Raw genomic sequence first — 17,777 nt, forward strand, 5'->3', positions numbered from 1 at the left:
TTGTAGTGCCTTACTCCACCAACCAAGTACACCTAACTACTAATGAAATAATTTTATGCCATTTCCGAGCATATTCTGCCAAAAAATTGTGCAAATCATGAGGCGTTTCCAATTCTCTAAGTAAAGTCATATGAAGAGTACTTTTTCGATTCAAGAACCACTGTTTTGACCACAGTCTCTTCTGTTTCCTATCTTCAAATAAAACCATATATCCTGCAATTATTGTCAGTTTCTTCTTATGATCCATAGCAATTACCACAGCACTCAAAACCACACAACCCAGGGGCTAGCACTACAGAACTGAAATAGTGAGAGAACGCCGCCTGCTCGTCTATTAAGATTTGTCCGTGAACTGTGTACAGACATATCCGCCTGTGTGTAGCTCAAGGCGGATCTGTCCGCCGTACAGATCCGCCGTAGATATCCGCATGTGAATGGGGCCCTTTAAGTACTTATTAATATTGACACAACAAATGCGATCGCGTGGCATTTGACGTCACTTTCATTCGTCCAATAGTGAAGCGTTTCGCAAATTTGAATTTCGTTCGCTTATTTTGCACTTTTGAATTAACATTTTTTGATTTTTAGCAATTAAAAACAAACTAAATAAGAAACTAATGGTTTAAGTATAATGTCAGGGCAATAAATATTTGCTGGAGAAAGAATCAAGTAAATTTAAACTACATGCATATTCCCTATTAGAGCGAGTTTGTCTCAGTAACTTAATTTACGATTTACTTGTTAGAATATTTTCTAAAGTAGCCCAAATCGCCTTAGTTTAGTCGTATTATTTGGGCCGCTAATTTCATCTACGGGAAGTAATCTCATTCACTCATTAGCAAGGACCCGGACCCAAATGAAATATCGGTTCCGGTTTTGTTTATATTTAAGCAAGTATTTAAGCGAAAATATTTATAACGGTTTCGGTTCTAAAAAGAAATAACGGTTCGGTTCTGCGCATTTTTTTGGGTCCATAACGGTTATTTGCAGTTCTAGTATAGTCTTTTAGAAAGTATGGCATTCAAAAAATTCATTATAACAACGTGATTTGTTTATTAATGCGAAAAAGAAGTCATGAATACCAAAACGTGACCTATCGTCAGTGTAGCTAATTTATAACGACAAGGAGAATAAAGGAGGAAGAGGGAAATATGTATTTAAACTTAATTTATTACTAAAAAACAGAAACTTCGCCCCTCCTTTTATTATTTACATTTACAATAGTTGCTAAATTAGCGCCACCGCCACCCGCAATACCTTCAATTCCGACACCTTATTAAAAATTTATAATCCACCGATGGCAATCACGTTTCCATTTCTGAAGGAATAACGGCTTCGGTTCGGTTTTCGGTCCAGAAAAATACCGGTTTCGGTCCGGTCCGGGTCCCTGCTCATTAGCAATTGCAAAATATTTGTAAATGCACCTTTTTCGTATAATAAGGCTAACTTAACTATCTTATCGGATATAACAATTTATCTATTACTATCAATACACCCCCGTAAACTTTTTCGCGCAGATTATCTTATGAATATTCGAGAAACAGTTACTGGAAAGTTATGATTTGACAGATTTGACAAAGTTATTATATGTGGTTACCTCAAACCGCGATCAAAATCAATTACATGCACGTTACGAAAGGAAAGTTATTTAAAGTAGGTACAGCAAAGTTGAGTTGTTGAATTTGCGAGTTTACAACACGGCTACCCCACCACGCGGGTACCCCCTAGCAACAAGAAAATTAAACGCAAAAGTTCAAATAGGGATCACAACCCCTTTGCAAAATCATCGAGATCTTCTTCAAAGCATCCACACGCAAGTGCGTGAAATTAATTTATTAATGTAGGAAGTAGACGTCACGTCGTCACGCTTTTATTTAAGTCCTTTGTTATCTGTTAGATGTGGGCTATTTGAAGTTTGCACAATCGATAATCGATTGATAAAAATATAAATAACACATAAGCCCATATTTAAACGAATGGGGGACATCTGGTCTCTGGGGATGGATTCTTCGGTTACCTACCCTGCGGAAATTAAAACTTTTCAGTTTCAGAGTCAACTGAATGCTGATTTTTCACTCTTGTTGTACTGCAGGTTTCTCTTAGTCAACAAGGATTTTTATTTAGTTGTAGTTCTTGAGTAATTGTATTTAACCCTAGAGAACCTCTGCTGGACGATACGACCTTAGAAATGAAAGTAAACAACGCACATATAGCACTATGGGGGGAAAACATGAAAAGCCATATTTATCGTTTCTGGCATACCTACCTACGTCACACACTGTTTCATTGAAAATGAAGTGTGTATCTAAATGTGTTTCAAGAGTACGGACGCGCGGAATAAAGAAAGAGGATCGCCCCCAATACTACATTTTCAGCTTTTTAGTTCGTCAAATGAAATAAGGTTAATTAACTAACAGACCCCTTCTTTGTTTGGAAACAGTTCTTGTTTAGCGTCTTGCAGAAAGAAGTTTCGTTTATAGCCACCGTTCGTACAATACGGTGATGAATTCAGCTTTTAAGGCACGACATCAACGAAAGACGTAACCTGTTGAAGTTCTTGTAATCGATTGCAGCCCTAAAACCTTTGTTTGTCGTAAATGACACTTTCTTAAAGGAATTTTCCGTACGAAGCCCTCACTTATGGTTCGTTTACACCAATGAATTTTATGATATTCAAATTTAGAAGAGATACACTACCTCTTAGCCCCATTTTATAAAGGGATCACATTCAATGAAATATTTACCTGAAGGAAAAAAATAACGAATTTGCCGGAATGCCCTATTTTGGGTAGATATTAATGTAAAACAGCTGGAATTCTTTGAAGATAGTTTCGTCCTTGATTAAAAATAGTGGAGCCCAGATGGACGCGCAAAATGATTGCTTTGTTGAATTTGATAAGACATTCAAATTGAATTAGATTCGCAGGTGCGTTTTTTTTTATTCAAACATTCTTATGTAAAGTTGTTCAAGTGTGATGTTCCGTAATACTACAATTGATAACATGTGTAACGGTTTAAGATTCGGACTCTAACGCGACAGGTGGTGAGTTCAAATCCCACAACTTGCAAATGATACACATAGGAATGTAAATTCTACTTCATTTCTTCGACATTTTGCGTACGGAAACAACATATCTACCATTTCATAGTAATGTAACACATTTTAAATTAGGTTTTGATATTTAGGTAAGTAACGTTTATAAAAGACAGCATCGCCACATTTAAAAAACACACAAACAAATACAGTGCCACTGCCAAATTAGCGGAACATTGGGCCCTGGGTTATGATGATTGACACTTGAGGTTTATTTATAAGACGCAATAGCAATAGGTCATAAATATAGAACCCCAAATTATGGGACCCTATGTGATGCCATATGGTGATGGAACATATGGTAGCTGATACCCATCACACCACAATTAGCAGTAAAATCAACACGGCGGCGCGGCGGCGCAGTGTGAATTTCAATTAAATCAACACGGCGTTTTCCCCTACGCTACTGTGCGAAAAATCGCAATTGAGAGCGGTTTACATAGAAATCTAGCTGGGAGCAGAAGGGAATGTAAGGAAAACTTGATTTGGAATCTGAAAACATTTTTAAAAAACTTAAAGGGAAGTAGTAGAAAACGCGTAGAGAACGCGAGTAACTTGAGATAACACTTGATAAAAAGAATGAATTTTAGAGAAACGCGATAGAAACTCGAGACGAACTAGTTAATGCGTACTTGACGGTTGGGAAGGTGAAAGCAATTTTAAGACGACTTGAAGAACACTTGAAGATAACTTTAGAGGAATTTGAGAAGAATTTTATATGTGAGAGAAATTTGAGGAGCTTAAGGTGACCTTGGGAAGGATTTAATGGAAACCTTAGGAGTGTGTGAGGTGAACCCGCGAGAAGCTTGGAAAGAATTTAATGAAAGCAAGCGACGTTTTTTTCTTAACAATTTTTATATTCCATTTAAGTAACATTCGATTCTAACCCTCATTTCAATATTTTTACTCCATCTATATTTATATTTACATTTATTTTTTTAAGTTATTTTTATATTGTCACATTTAACAAATATATTGGGTATATTCTTTCAAAAAAAATTTGTTTAACTTAACTTGTTATTACCTTAGTTCTTTATTTTACCGCTGGAGGTTACGCTATGTACCATTCTACACATAACTGTATCCCGCTTTGTGTAATTTTGTCTTTCTCACAAGCTGTAGTTGTTCCTTTAGAGAAAATTATGCTTTCATAGTGGTTGCTAGTAGCTTTTTTTAGTACGCCATTATTTGACGTATGTCTACATAAAAAGGGCTCTTTGTAGTTCGTTGGGGTTTTTCTCTCTGTGATGGCTACTCCATTGCATACGCTTAGCGGATTTTTTTGGTATGTCCAGATTTCACTCAGCTTTATCCTTAATACGTAATTGATTTAAGGCTTTGTCTTCTCTGATCGTTGTTTCTTAATTTTCTCTTCTGTTTTACTTTTTCGTTATTATCTACCCGAGTATTTCGACCTGGATGACATCGCCCATGCTATTTTGTTAGATTGATATTGGAGACGTCACGTGATGCAGACATTACCTGGAGACCTAGTTACATCGTAGTTGATCCTTAATTATTGTTTAACTGGTAGTATTAACCCCTGTTGAGGGCCCAGAACAAGAGAGGGATAATAAATAAATAAATAAAGCTTTTGGAGATTATTGCTCTTGTGAATTGCTTCGATATTTGCTTTCGAATGATCCCCGAGAGTACATTTTTTGATGCAAATTTTCTGTGTATTTTCCGTGAGAAAATATTACAGGGGCGAACACTTCGCGGTAAGTATCCTAGAAGCGAATTTACCGGGGACTATTTTTTCTGTCCGAGGAAACAATCGAGTTGAATCAATGGAGTGCGTTGAAACAAAGAAATAAGAAAGTCGCAGAAATTAATGTTCAAAGTAACACGAATAAAGACAAAGATATTCAATAAGAACAAGATTAAGTATAGAGTGGTCCAAATTGAACACTTTCTTACAGAAACGCCCTTTACTTTAAGAAATAGAAAAAGTGAACCTAGGTGCCTCGAGCTCAATTTTAAATAGAGAAAATCACTGGCGCAAACAAATTTCAGCTCTCTAGTCGTATCGCCACTAGGGGGCGTTTCTCGAATTTAGTCGATTTCTTTAATGCCCCATAAAGATATTTGGTTGTGGCAAAAACAATCTCAGAGCACTTTTTCTCATATAGAATCCATCGCGATACACAGCTTTTATACAGGGTGTTTAATTTTTTATGCGACCCTAAACTACATTTTTCATACGGACCACCCTATATATTTTAGAGTTTTTGAAAAGAACGTAAAATTTCTTAACTTTTGGTGTATCAATATGCCAATTTATCAGGCCCAAACACTTTTCAACAGTATTCCGTTCTGTATTAGGCACTTAAGTCTAAAATGGTATAAAAAAAAAGTTAGTTAAAACATTCTTATTGGCAAATGCCTTTTATTGCTACGAGGAGTATTTTAGTGCAGTTGGGAATTGGAATTTGGAAGTTTAAGTGTTGTTTGTTTTATAATTATATCGTTTGTAATTTATATTTTATACTATCTATTATTTATTGTGTTATGTTAGATTTTTTGCTATGGTTTATATATTATTAATAATGACAACTTTAAATGCCTGTTTATGCATACTACAGGAAACTATTAAGCTATTAAATATTATTTGCAGACATTAAGGTTGCCATGGCGAACTAAGGGTGACAGGGTTGTTTAAAACGACCATTCTTGGTTATCTGGAAATTTTGATTAATTTTATTATTTTAAATTTCAAAAAACACACAAAAAAACAAAGAACGTGAAAACAGATGCGAATAAAATAAATAAGTAATATCATATATAAATAGTTAATACGGATAACCAAGAAATTGTCGTTTTAAATAATTCTGCCATCTTTTGTACGCTATGGAAACCTAGATGTCCGCAATAAAAATATTTTAATGTATAAAATTCAATATTACAAATAATATAAAATATACATGTACAAGTGATACATCAAAAGTTAAGAATTTTTGCGCTCTTTTCAAAAACTACAAAATATATGGGTGGTCCGGATGAAAAATGTATAGAAACTGTGTATCGCAATAGAAAGGGTTTGCAAAAATCAATTATAGTTCGTTTCACCAATAATTTAACATTTCTCATTAGGTCGTTAAGTAGCGGGAATTCCCACTGCGACATTTAAAACAATAGGACAATAGCTCCCATTTAACTACAAGTCAGCGGTTCTCAATAAAATGTTAATGTTTCAAACGCTAAATTGTAGTGCTCGTATAAATCGGCCCATTTCCTTAATAATCGATATATTTAAAATATAGGTAGTTCCTTAAGGAATGCGTCGATAGGACATTAACGGCAATAATCGTGTTGATACCATATTAATGTATTAATTAAATAGGTAGACACATTCCAAGTAATTTCCCCAATTACAATTTGGCGTTGTTCGAATAAGCTTCGGCTGATGAAGTAGATATGGTTTTTAGGTTAAAAAATGACCCAGGCGGACAGACCAAAATTTGTTCGGGAATCGGGATCATGGAAAATTACTTTGAATGGGAAAAGTAAAGAAAGGTTTTTAAAGGGAATCGTGACAATGATGTGAAAACCAGGAAGATCTTATAATATAAAAAGTTAAAATTTTAAAAATTTAATATTTGAGGATTGTGCATCGTCTATTATGACTTTTCATTTTCGTATAAGCGATGATTGCCACGCGCCGATTTCGAGGGAAAAATAAAAATTTACCGCTTCACTTCATCTTTCTCTGAAGTAAAAAGGTTAAGTAAGGACTCTTTTAGACTGTTCAACCCCTAATTACCTCCAGCACATGTCTAAATGTTCGCGAACTCTCTGCACGCATCCTACGGGCATGAATTGATTGGCGATATTGGAGTTCATGTCAAACACTAGAACCATCTTCTACATTAACGTTACTTTTACATTTAAAGATTTGTATTTTTTTAAGCATTAAGGGAGTATGGATATTCAATTTTTAATGGAATTTCATTAAATCAACTTTTCAAGAAATTTGATATCTTGATGGTACGTCGTTCATCTCTCACATCTCCAAAGGTATGGAACACTGCCTTTTTATCGAACATACTGTCAATATCAGACAGACAGAATAAGTAGGTAAATAATATACCCTTTTTATCCAACGGCATTGATTGCTCATGTCACCGCGGAGGAATTAAAAAACTCCCAATTTCCTTAAAAGCCTACTAAATTTGAGATATAGAGATTGATTACATTAATTCAAGTTTTGGTAGAAATAATATATTCGCAATAGGTACACGAATCAACATATCAAATTCCCTAATTAGTGTTTACAGAGATTATAACTAATGCAGGCGCGCGAGTATTAAAAAACACCTAAACCAAATTAATTGAATCGGCCATTAAAATTTGCATGTCGAAAAAAAACTTCTAATGGATCCATTTGTGTTTTAATAAAACTTAAATTAAAAACGCGTACACTTTTTTAAATTAGGTAAGGTGGGTATATCAGGCGAAAACAAACAAAATTGTGTTCATGACTAACCTTACTTTGCATTAAAGTTGGAAAAAGTTTGCAAAACGGAAAGTTTAAAATTACCTGTTGTTCCTATATTAAATCACTCGCGATTTTCTTCGGAAACCGAAACTGCCGATGCTCACACAAACGCGCGGAAAACACGACTACCCATTAGTACGGGGGTTGGCCACATCGCCCTCTGAGCGCATTCGTACTGAGGAAAAACTGTTAAAAGTGTAAGAGGCAAAAAATTATGTAGGATTTTAAGATGTACAAAAGGTAATCCGCTTTCGCGAGACTTCCAAATGTTATGATTGTATTACTAGCGGTGTCGGGAAAAGGGTTTTCATTACTTTGTGTTAGGAAAAGTTGCCATTACAAAATCGGCTCCCTCTTTGTAGCTATTTCACCATGAATTGTTTGCGAATAGATGCTTGTACAAGCAATCCAATTCGAACGCTTTTGCGGTTTTGTTTGAAACGTGTATTGTTTTCTACGCTTTTAATCCGGACGTTCATTTTGGATCGTGGAGCTTTCAAACTTAGTTCTTGGGCAAATTCATTAATTATATAGTGTATTATGCGGTTCATCTCTTAATCTGGAACGTGAAGTACATCTGCCACAAGTTTATTAACTGCAATACTCTTATCGTACTTAGCTTTTACATCAAGCTTATTGATTTTCATGCTCTTAACGATAAGTACTTCATCAAAACTTGAAATTCAATATTAATGTAAAAAACCGCATTGCATTTGACGTGTATATACATTTAGGTGGAATAAAACGTTTCCACTTAGGGTATTAGTTATCACTAGCAGTAGTAAGTTTATGATATTTGACGCTATTTAAACAAATACATAGTAGGGAGACCGGCCCTTTCACCGTATCAACTACTAGAATTGATTTCGTGGCTGTTAAGAAGAAGATACCTTTGGTTACGCATGTTATTAGAGCAGATTGTCTACTATCATCTACTACACTCACGTGTACGTACTTACATTAACTAATTAATGTAGGCCTGTCTCTTACTTAATTCATACAAGGTGTCAAAAGTAAACTATTAGTGATGTTCTCTGCTAAATACGTAATTGTAAAGTTTATAGCTATTATATACAGTGATATTTATTTAGAAGCAGACATAGGGATTTACGTGTATTGTTTTTACCTATGTCTACTTATAAATGACAAACACTCTTTTGAAGGGCGCCTAATGCAACCAAAATATTAGTTATATTATAATATTAATTTGAATATTGTTGCTTTGGCTTCTCAGAAAATAAATCTCTTACGTTCCTAAAACTATTACCGGCACTACAGCAATTTACAATATCAACCTTTTCTACAGTTCACATACGAGCGAAAATAAAAATACGGAAGCCAAAGCAACCATATTCAAATTAATTAATGTGACAGCCACATCTTTATTTATTTTTAAAAGTTATTTTGGTTGCATAAAATTAGGCACCGTTCAGAAGAAATTTGGTTATTTAAAAGTAGACATAGGGAAAATAATACAAAATCCCTATGTCTACTTCTTAATAAATAGCACTGTATACCACAGCTGACTCGTCCATAAGCCTAGTCCGTAAGCTCGTCCCCCATTTTGGAGCCCACTGACCATTAACGCTTGCGAAACGTTGCATGTCCTGCATTTATTTTATCTATCATTTAAAGAAGAACTATTGATTTTTTTTAACGTTTATTAATGCATAGGGTAAGATTTTACACATTAAACAGTTTTTTTGTACACAGATTTGGACTGTCAGTGGGCTCCAAAAAAATTAAAATAAAAAATTAGCATGTTGAACCAAAATGAGTCGATGTATCGAGTTCAAGGAATGAGTATGTCTGTGTCGTGTCCGATACAAAATTTATTATTTAATCATTTTGTGTTAATCAAATGGCCACGTTTCGTTTGGTCTATTAGATCATAATAATATCATATACGTGTTAGCATCCCTTTAAAGAAACTAGGATCTAGAATTAGCCATAAACTCTGTTACTTCATAATTATTCAATTAAAAATTCAGATTCACCTCAAGCACGAATACACGCCACCACTTCTCGGTCGTCCATTCTAGAATATTAAGCTTCGAATCCTCGGTGAAAGTTCGCCCTATTAGCACCTCTATGGGTTGCGCATCATCGGGTACTGCAAATACATCCACGTCATGGACTCGTGCGCCATCAATATCTATGGTAGTTTTTGACATTCTCGTACAGCTGAGAATCATTACCAAACCGTATACTTTCTGGTTAATCGACCTCTGTTACTTCAACACCCTGAATATTGGTGTGTTGCTTTTTTAATTGAATTTTCTTTGGGCGGGGTAAAGTACCTACCGTAATGCTCCGGAGTACTACAGCTCTGCACGAGCGGATATCTCCTTCTCTCAGGACCAGTGGGTATTTTGTATTTTGACAGGGTGTACTCGTTACCAATCGGTTCCCTGTCGTGCAATTGTCCTTTGTATGACCCGGTTGTTTACATTTAGAACACGCATTATAATCTTTCGGATGTGGACATTCATTGGCATAGTGTCTCTCGGACGCACAATTAAAACATCACACTGCTTGTTTCAATTTGTCACCTGCGCTTTCTCACATCGTGTCTCGCATTTTCTCTATTGAATAATTTGTCTCGTCACGATTTTTGTGAAGTATCAGACCTGCGGGGCCGTATCTAGGCGGTGGCAAGATGGGCGCCGCTACCGGGAGCCGCAAAATTGGCTATGAAAAATATTTTTTTAGGGTAGTGTATTTTTTAAGAAGAAAAATTTCACGTTATAGAATTAAATGTTATTCCATATTGTGAAAGGTTACTGCACCGGATGGTGAAAATTCGAGGTTCACCATTTTTTTTACTCACATTCGAACTGACTTTCTCTGAATATAGAGAGGCCGTTTTAAAAACTTAAGACAAGCTTTTACTACTTCACTTGACGATAATTTAAGTTTATTAAGATTGCTTAACTTCTTCTGTATACTTCAATTGGAAACTGGTAAACTGTGTCATCAACAATACAACTAGGGTTGAACACCCGAGACTTAGCGTAAACAAATTTACACGCTCTTTTTACCTTCGCGAAAAACTAAAAGGTAGCAGTCACCTCGTTTCTTGTTGATTCCGGTATTTAAAAAAACACTACTTCTGCCATAAGATAATCACTTTCTTGGAGATCTGTCACATCAACCGTCAATCACAATTCGACTTGATAACGCCAGCGTCGAAGGAACTTCCCCTTAGACCATATAGTACATGGACTGCTATTATCCCTATGCTTTCAATACAAAATGGGTGGTCACGGATAGAGGGCACTGTAGTCGTGGGTATGTGAATCTCAGGGTAAACTAAAGTCGTATGAACACCACTCGGATCGCGTAAAGAGTAGCTTTTAGGGAACCTCGTAGTACGGGAAGCTTTAAATACTCTTGATTGTGTTCTATACGTCCACAAATACGGATAGGTTTGCTTTTTTGGCATATCTAGGCGATTAATTAATTGACGTTTGTTAATTTATAGGTTGACAGTCTCAAATCGTGTCTAATCGCACAACTTCGGACAGACTCGTTTACCCTGAAACTCACATACCCAGGCGATGTCCTTGACCATATTTTAGTTACAATTAGCAGTCCATGTACTATATGGTCTAAGAACTTCCCACCTACGTCGAACTAAAGGGGTATTTACATGAGTCAATTTTTGCCGTGCGACTAATCGGTTCACAAATTTCCTCACAAAGCCACATCGCCACCCCATTTACACAGTTCACTAAAATCGCAAGCGACTAGGCCAAAGCGGCGGGCGATCGTCTGCAACTGACCATTTTCACTGTCGATTTTATATAACGCATAACGTAACTACTGGATCTCCTTTATCTCCTCTAACAGCGATAAGAACACGTGCGTTCATTAAATTCTGTTCGATAACAAAACGTGTTATGACAAACGACCCTACTCCCTAGCCTCAACACGAAATTTTACGTTTTACAATTAAATACACAAAGCTAAATAAACAATCTATAAAAGCGATAAACTTGAAACAAGAAAATAATGCACAATTACATGCAATTCTAAAAGGAAGAAACACTGAGATAACAAATTCAAGTACAACAAACCAACTTTGGCCTTAGTCATAAATTATCCCCCAGATTTGCACTTAATAAATTAAAATGTTCTTATGTACAGGGTGTCCCGTCATTATTTTTGGTGTTTAGACCAAAATAGCGTTTACATGACATTGTTTACACAACAATAGATGTATGTATTTCTATTGAGCAGAGTTAGATGAACAGAAATTAGCTTTTAATTTACATTTTGTTCTAAAAAAATGTTAAACGTGGCCCAGTTATGTTTTAGTAACGAAGATTACATCATTTCAATAGCAATCTGTCAATTGCACTTTTGAGGGTTTTCTTTTTATACCATAGTTAAACAGTTGGACATCAAATTGAATTGTGTTTTGTTTGCTATAACATCACTTGTTTCGTGGCGGTTCTCCTTCTCTTAGATCATTATAAATATTACAATAGCTGCGCAAATTTTCATTTTGTTTCTCTTTATTTTGGATAAACTCTTATTTTTCAGTGTAGAATGTATTAGTGAACTTGTTCCGTAATTACATTAATATGCCTCGGCTGCTCGTCAGTTAATAACCCTCTTTTGATCTTAAGGGTAAGAGTTAAAGGATATGTAATAAGTCAATACTCTTTATTAATGTTTGAATTGGTTCTTATTTTTTTCTTAAAATATTCGCCTTTGCTGTAAGGGAACACATTTTACTAAATGGGGTTGAGGCGAAACGATCGTGTAGGTAAGGTAAATGGTTAAACCACAATAATTCGCAAAATCATTGGTAGGAAATATTCAAACTTTATTTATAATCGTAAATGAAACTAACTCAATGACACATGAATCACCGCCAGGTGCTAAAAGAAAATTACTTATATTATTCCAATCACCATGTACAATGAAAATAAAGCGAACTGCGTTGTGTAAATAATTTAAGAATGTCCAGACAGGAGCCGAAAATCTCACGAACAATTGGTGTCCGCAAAACACCGTCTTGATGCAACTCGCAAGTAGAGAGTAAAAATTGCCTTTACATAATATACAGTGAGTTTTTTTTTAATGCGAACATAGGAGTTTGCATGCAATGTAATTTCCCTATGTTCGATTTAAAAAAAACACATCAATCTATGAGGTGTGCGCGGTTCACATTCCCAAAACGCGCAACTTGTGTGACTATGAACAGCAACTCATAGTCTTTATGATGAAGAGCACTCGGTAAGATTTTTTTAAATAAGCCATGTGAGGCCATAGCAACTTTAGGATACATTTTTCTTAAACTTACGATAACTTGACTTCACATGGCACGCGCTGACATCACAATTCATTGTGAACCAACCTTCAATTATTTGTAGGTCATGTGCACCTGGTATTCTACTAATTTGATCTATTCAATACATAAATGAAGAAAATAAGAAAATAAATACCGAAAACAATTACAATAAATGTTCGAAGTGTCCTCCTTGACATTCTAAGCAATAACCTAACCGATTTCGTAATTAAATTGGACGGCGGTATTTTTAAAAATGTGACAGCTGTCAATTGTATCTACTACTCATTTGAACTACTCAATAGATTGATGTGTTTTTTTTTAAATCGAACATAGGGAAATTACATTGCATACAAACTCCTATGTTCGTATTTTAAAAAATTCACTGTATAAAGTTATACTATTGAGCCACAATGAGTCCGACCTTTGAATATATAATTAGGTTATATTCAAAGGTCCGACGCTATAATAACTACAACGGGGCAAACTACGGTACTAGAATGGGGCGCGCTACGACACAGGTAATTGTACAACGAGGCGAGTAATTTTTTATTACTTTGATTGCTTATGCACTAGGTATTCTCGATACGCTTTCGGGGATGCTTCAATGTAAAGTGGTCTGACTTTGCTCCCCAGAACTTAGACGTAGTTAAAGATACACGGGGTGACTGTAGAATGTCAGATTTCCCTGCCTCTGGTTGGACGGACTGGATGGTTAGCGGTCGTGAGAGTCTTCGTTTTTCTCAAAGATGCGACTGGAGATTTCGACCAAGGGCTGCTACAGCTCTATGGAGATGATACTTGGTTTTTAGTATAATTTTCGTTCTTTTAGGTATCGCTGCGAAGACCATTTGCTTGACAACGCACGGTTTGACTCCGCAGGACAAGTGGTATAGATTTAACGTTTGAGTTGCTCGTGGAATCACTTAACTTTCGAACATGAATTCACATATATTTATACCCCTTCTCTCAGTATGTACTGAAATTAAGTTCCGCCTATATTACTACGACGAAGCGTTTATAAGTTCTGCGCGTCTCTTCTACAACAACAGTTATTTATTTACAATTATTCATTTCCAATTACCTCTTTCCGAATATGCATTTATGGTCCTATTCTATTTGCATGTGAAATAAATTTGCATTCTCGACCGCGATTTTTACTTTACATTTCTAATTCTCTTTTAGTCTCCTCACGGTAAAATAACATCCCAATTCGGGTAGCCATAATCTGGAACAAATACACCTTCCTTCCAATGCGAAAAATTTGTCGTAAGTGGTAAGTTTGAATGAAAATGTCGAGGTGGGGCATTACTCGGGTAGAAGGCCAGTAGTTATGCGCTGCAGATAGAACGATATTTCAATAACTAGTTCAACTAATTGATTATTAAAGAGTTTTCGAAATTAAATATTTACTTTCATATCATAATCTTCATTCTACCTACTTGCATTAATCTAAGAACTCATTTTACGTTTTTTATCCAGCAATTAGCATAGATATAAGATAATAAGAAAAAGCAAGGAGTAAACTTAGCTTAGTAGTTTTCCACTTTGGAAATTTAATTAATGTCTGCAACTACTACCACGCTCATTTATAATTCCGTAAATGAAGTTCGTCATAAAATTTTTTTCCGTATAAGCAAAGAATACTTATCAGTTACTCTTTGGTATAAGCTTGCAATAATGCATTGGTGGTTTGTCCATACTTATTGAAATGACTAATGAGTGGAATCAGACACACTTGAAAAGTGTATTAAGAATTTATTCAGTTCTCTGGATGATAAGTGGATGCGAATTACACAGGAGTAGTAAAGCAGTAAATCGACGTGTTGGGGTTTAAAGTTGTCTACCCTTAATTTCTTTTAAATACACTCACATGTGTTATGGAAATGACCTTATTTGCATACTTTAATTTCCTGTTACAAGTCCATTATTAATACACAGTAGGATATTTAAAACTTGACAACAGACTTGATGCATTACACATAGAAACAGAAAATTACATGAATCTGTAACTAGGAATCGTTGAAAATGTCACATTCGTTTTCTTTGCTATACCTACCTATAGAAAAATGATGTTAGTATGCATGAAAATTGTCCACTGGACAATAAATCACTCTCCTCTCTTATCTTAATTACCTGCCTGCTTTTTAACTACTATAAATACGCACGACATTTGTCAAAAAGCACTCAATTTTATTTTTTATTTTATTGCCTTTATTTTATAGTGGGCGGAGTGTTAGCTAATTAGTTATTCTCCCCACTCAACTCACTATACAATCACAAACAGCCATGCCTTACCTGGGATTTGAACCCAGGACCCTTGTAGCCAGAGCTAGAGCTACTAACGTAAACATCTGAGCAACGCAGGTATTTACACCTTTCAGTACCTAATATCAAAGATACAGGTTCTCAACACTTCTGCCGTATTATTTCTGTGATGCAGGTTTTAAAAACTTTCTTAGTTTCTTAGCTCGAGCTATAGGTGGCTATTGCGAGCACCGTGGTTTGGACATGTTGGACATTTTGCGATGTGACGGCTCGACGAATTTCTGGCATTAAAATAAAATTTAAAATCAATAGACAAACATGAGTACAAATTTAAAAAAATTGCTGTGGCTATCACAGATACCATCCAGGAAAAGACCTATGAGTGGGGGAAGGGGGACATCCAGGAAAGGACCTATGAGGGGGGAAGCTGCTCCCCCAATGCTTAAGTAGTTGGCAAATTTAACAAGAATTGGTAAATTTCATTACCAGTTGGCGAATATAGGTAAATGTTATAACCTTATATAATTCAGCTATAGAAAGCAACGGAAAGGTTTTCATGGGAAATGCGCTAAGGAAACTGCCTTTTCAGAAAAAGCGGAGAATTCATTTTTGTGTATACCTATCAGTTTTCTGCACAGTTTGTAATAAAAGTGTTAAATTTACAAATTATTTATTTAATACTATTTATACCACTTACTAGATACTGCCCTTTTGAAATGGAAATTTTTACAGTTGAATTGGCAAAATTTGATGTCAGTCCACCCAATTTTTTTTGGATAGACCCATTTCTGATACCATCCGCAAACCTGCGCAGCGCCTGCGCGTTTTATTCAGACTTTTACGCCCTTTCTTGTATATTTAAGAATATGTGTACCACATTTGGTTCCAATCGGTTCAGCCGTTTAGCCGGAAATGAGAGTACAGACGAACAGACAGACAGACCGACATCGGCGAGAATTTGTTTGTTTCGTATTCCTGGTGCTTCAAAACGTGTATTTCAGTCCAAACAGTGGGGGGTCATTTTTTATCTCAATGCGATACCTTCATTACTAATGTGCCGGTGGTAAAAACAAGTTAAAAAGTAATCGTAAACGATTTACATAAAGCGCATTTCCACTTGCATTCATTTCCCATTTGTAAGATGCAACTTCTGTTAAAATCGTAAAATCCGGCCACAAATATGAAAGATAGCGTTGCACATGGGCAATCCATTGTTGACGTGCTACTTCAATTTCAGTTTATGAGAAGAATTTCATTTCAATGCTTTTCTAAATAAGAAAGTTGGAACTGCGCATGCGCAAACCTAAATTTTAAAACTAATGTTAGATTTTCCTTTGTTCCAAGCGCCTAAGTATCACATTTCACTTAAATAGTTCCATAAATAAAAAAGTTGGCACTGCGCATGCGCAAAATAAAATTTTGAAACTGGCGTTTGATTTTCCTTTATCCCAAGTGCCTATGTATCAAATTTCGTTTAAATTCTTCCATAAATAAAAAACTTGGCACTGCGCATGCGCAAAACCAAATTTTGAAATTGGCGTTTGATTTTCCTTTATCCCAAGTGCCTATGTATCAAATTTCGTTTAAATTCTTCCATAAATAAAAAAGTTGGCACTGCGCATGCGCAAAACCAAATTTTGAAATTGGCGTTTGATTTTCCTTTATCCCAAGTGCCTATGTATCAAATTTCGTTTAAATTCTTCCATAAATAAAAAAGTTGGCACTGCGCATGCGCAAAACCAAATTTTGAAATTGGCGTTTGATTTTCCTTTATCCAAGTGCCTATGTATCAAATTTCATTCAAATACTTTTATAAGTAAAAAAGTTTGCAATTCGGTTTACAAATGGTCGAGATGCGAAAAGGGCACTGTGAATTTTGGCTAAATCTATGCCCATATTGAATTTCATGCAATTCAGTTCATAACTAACGGAGATGTAAAAGCGATCGAACATTTCTAAACAAAGTTATCGTTCACACGGACAGATAGATGGACAGACAGACAAAGGAACAGACGGAAAGACCAACCGGCAGGCGACAGATAGCAATGCAAAATTATAAACGATCTCTAGGATCGTTAATAAACGGCAAAAGTGTAAAATTATGGAACATGAAAAAACGGTTTTTTGTTTTTTTTACAATAACTTTTTTTGTAAGCGGTACAGAAAAAATTCCTTCCTTGGTACAAGACTCGACACCATAACGAAATAACAAATAGCGAAAAAAGTAGAACAATAGCTCTTAAGATAAAAAACTAGTAGCGTCGCAAAGTTAGCGGACGGACGGACGGACGGACGGTCGGACAAAGTGGCCACAATAGCGCATTTTTTTTTTATTTTTTGGAAATGCGCTAAAAAGAGGTACAACGGCACGCGGTGTTCCTAAGTAGTCATAGTACTGACCGCGCCCGGCGCCGATACTTTAACTTCGGTGATCGAACGAGAACGGGCGTTTTCAAAGTGGTATGGCCGTTGTCGAAAAATGCGGTTTCTAAGGGAAACAATTGCAAATTCTTTTCATTTAAAAAACCCACGAAAAGCATGAAAACTAGCGATTTGGGGCTCTGGGCACTTTTTGAAAGATTGCCATTCTCGCAGGCTTGACAGAAAGTGCGTCAAGA

This window comes from Photinus pyralis, unplaced genomic scaffold (assembly GCF_008802855.1).
Source record: "Photinus pyralis isolate 1611_PpyrPB1 unplaced genomic scaffold, Ppyr1.3 Ppyr1.4_LG7, whole genome shotgun sequence".
In the NCBI taxonomy this organism is placed as follows: domain Eukaryota; kingdom Metazoa; phylum Arthropoda; class Insecta; order Coleoptera; family Lampyridae; genus Photinus; species Photinus pyralis.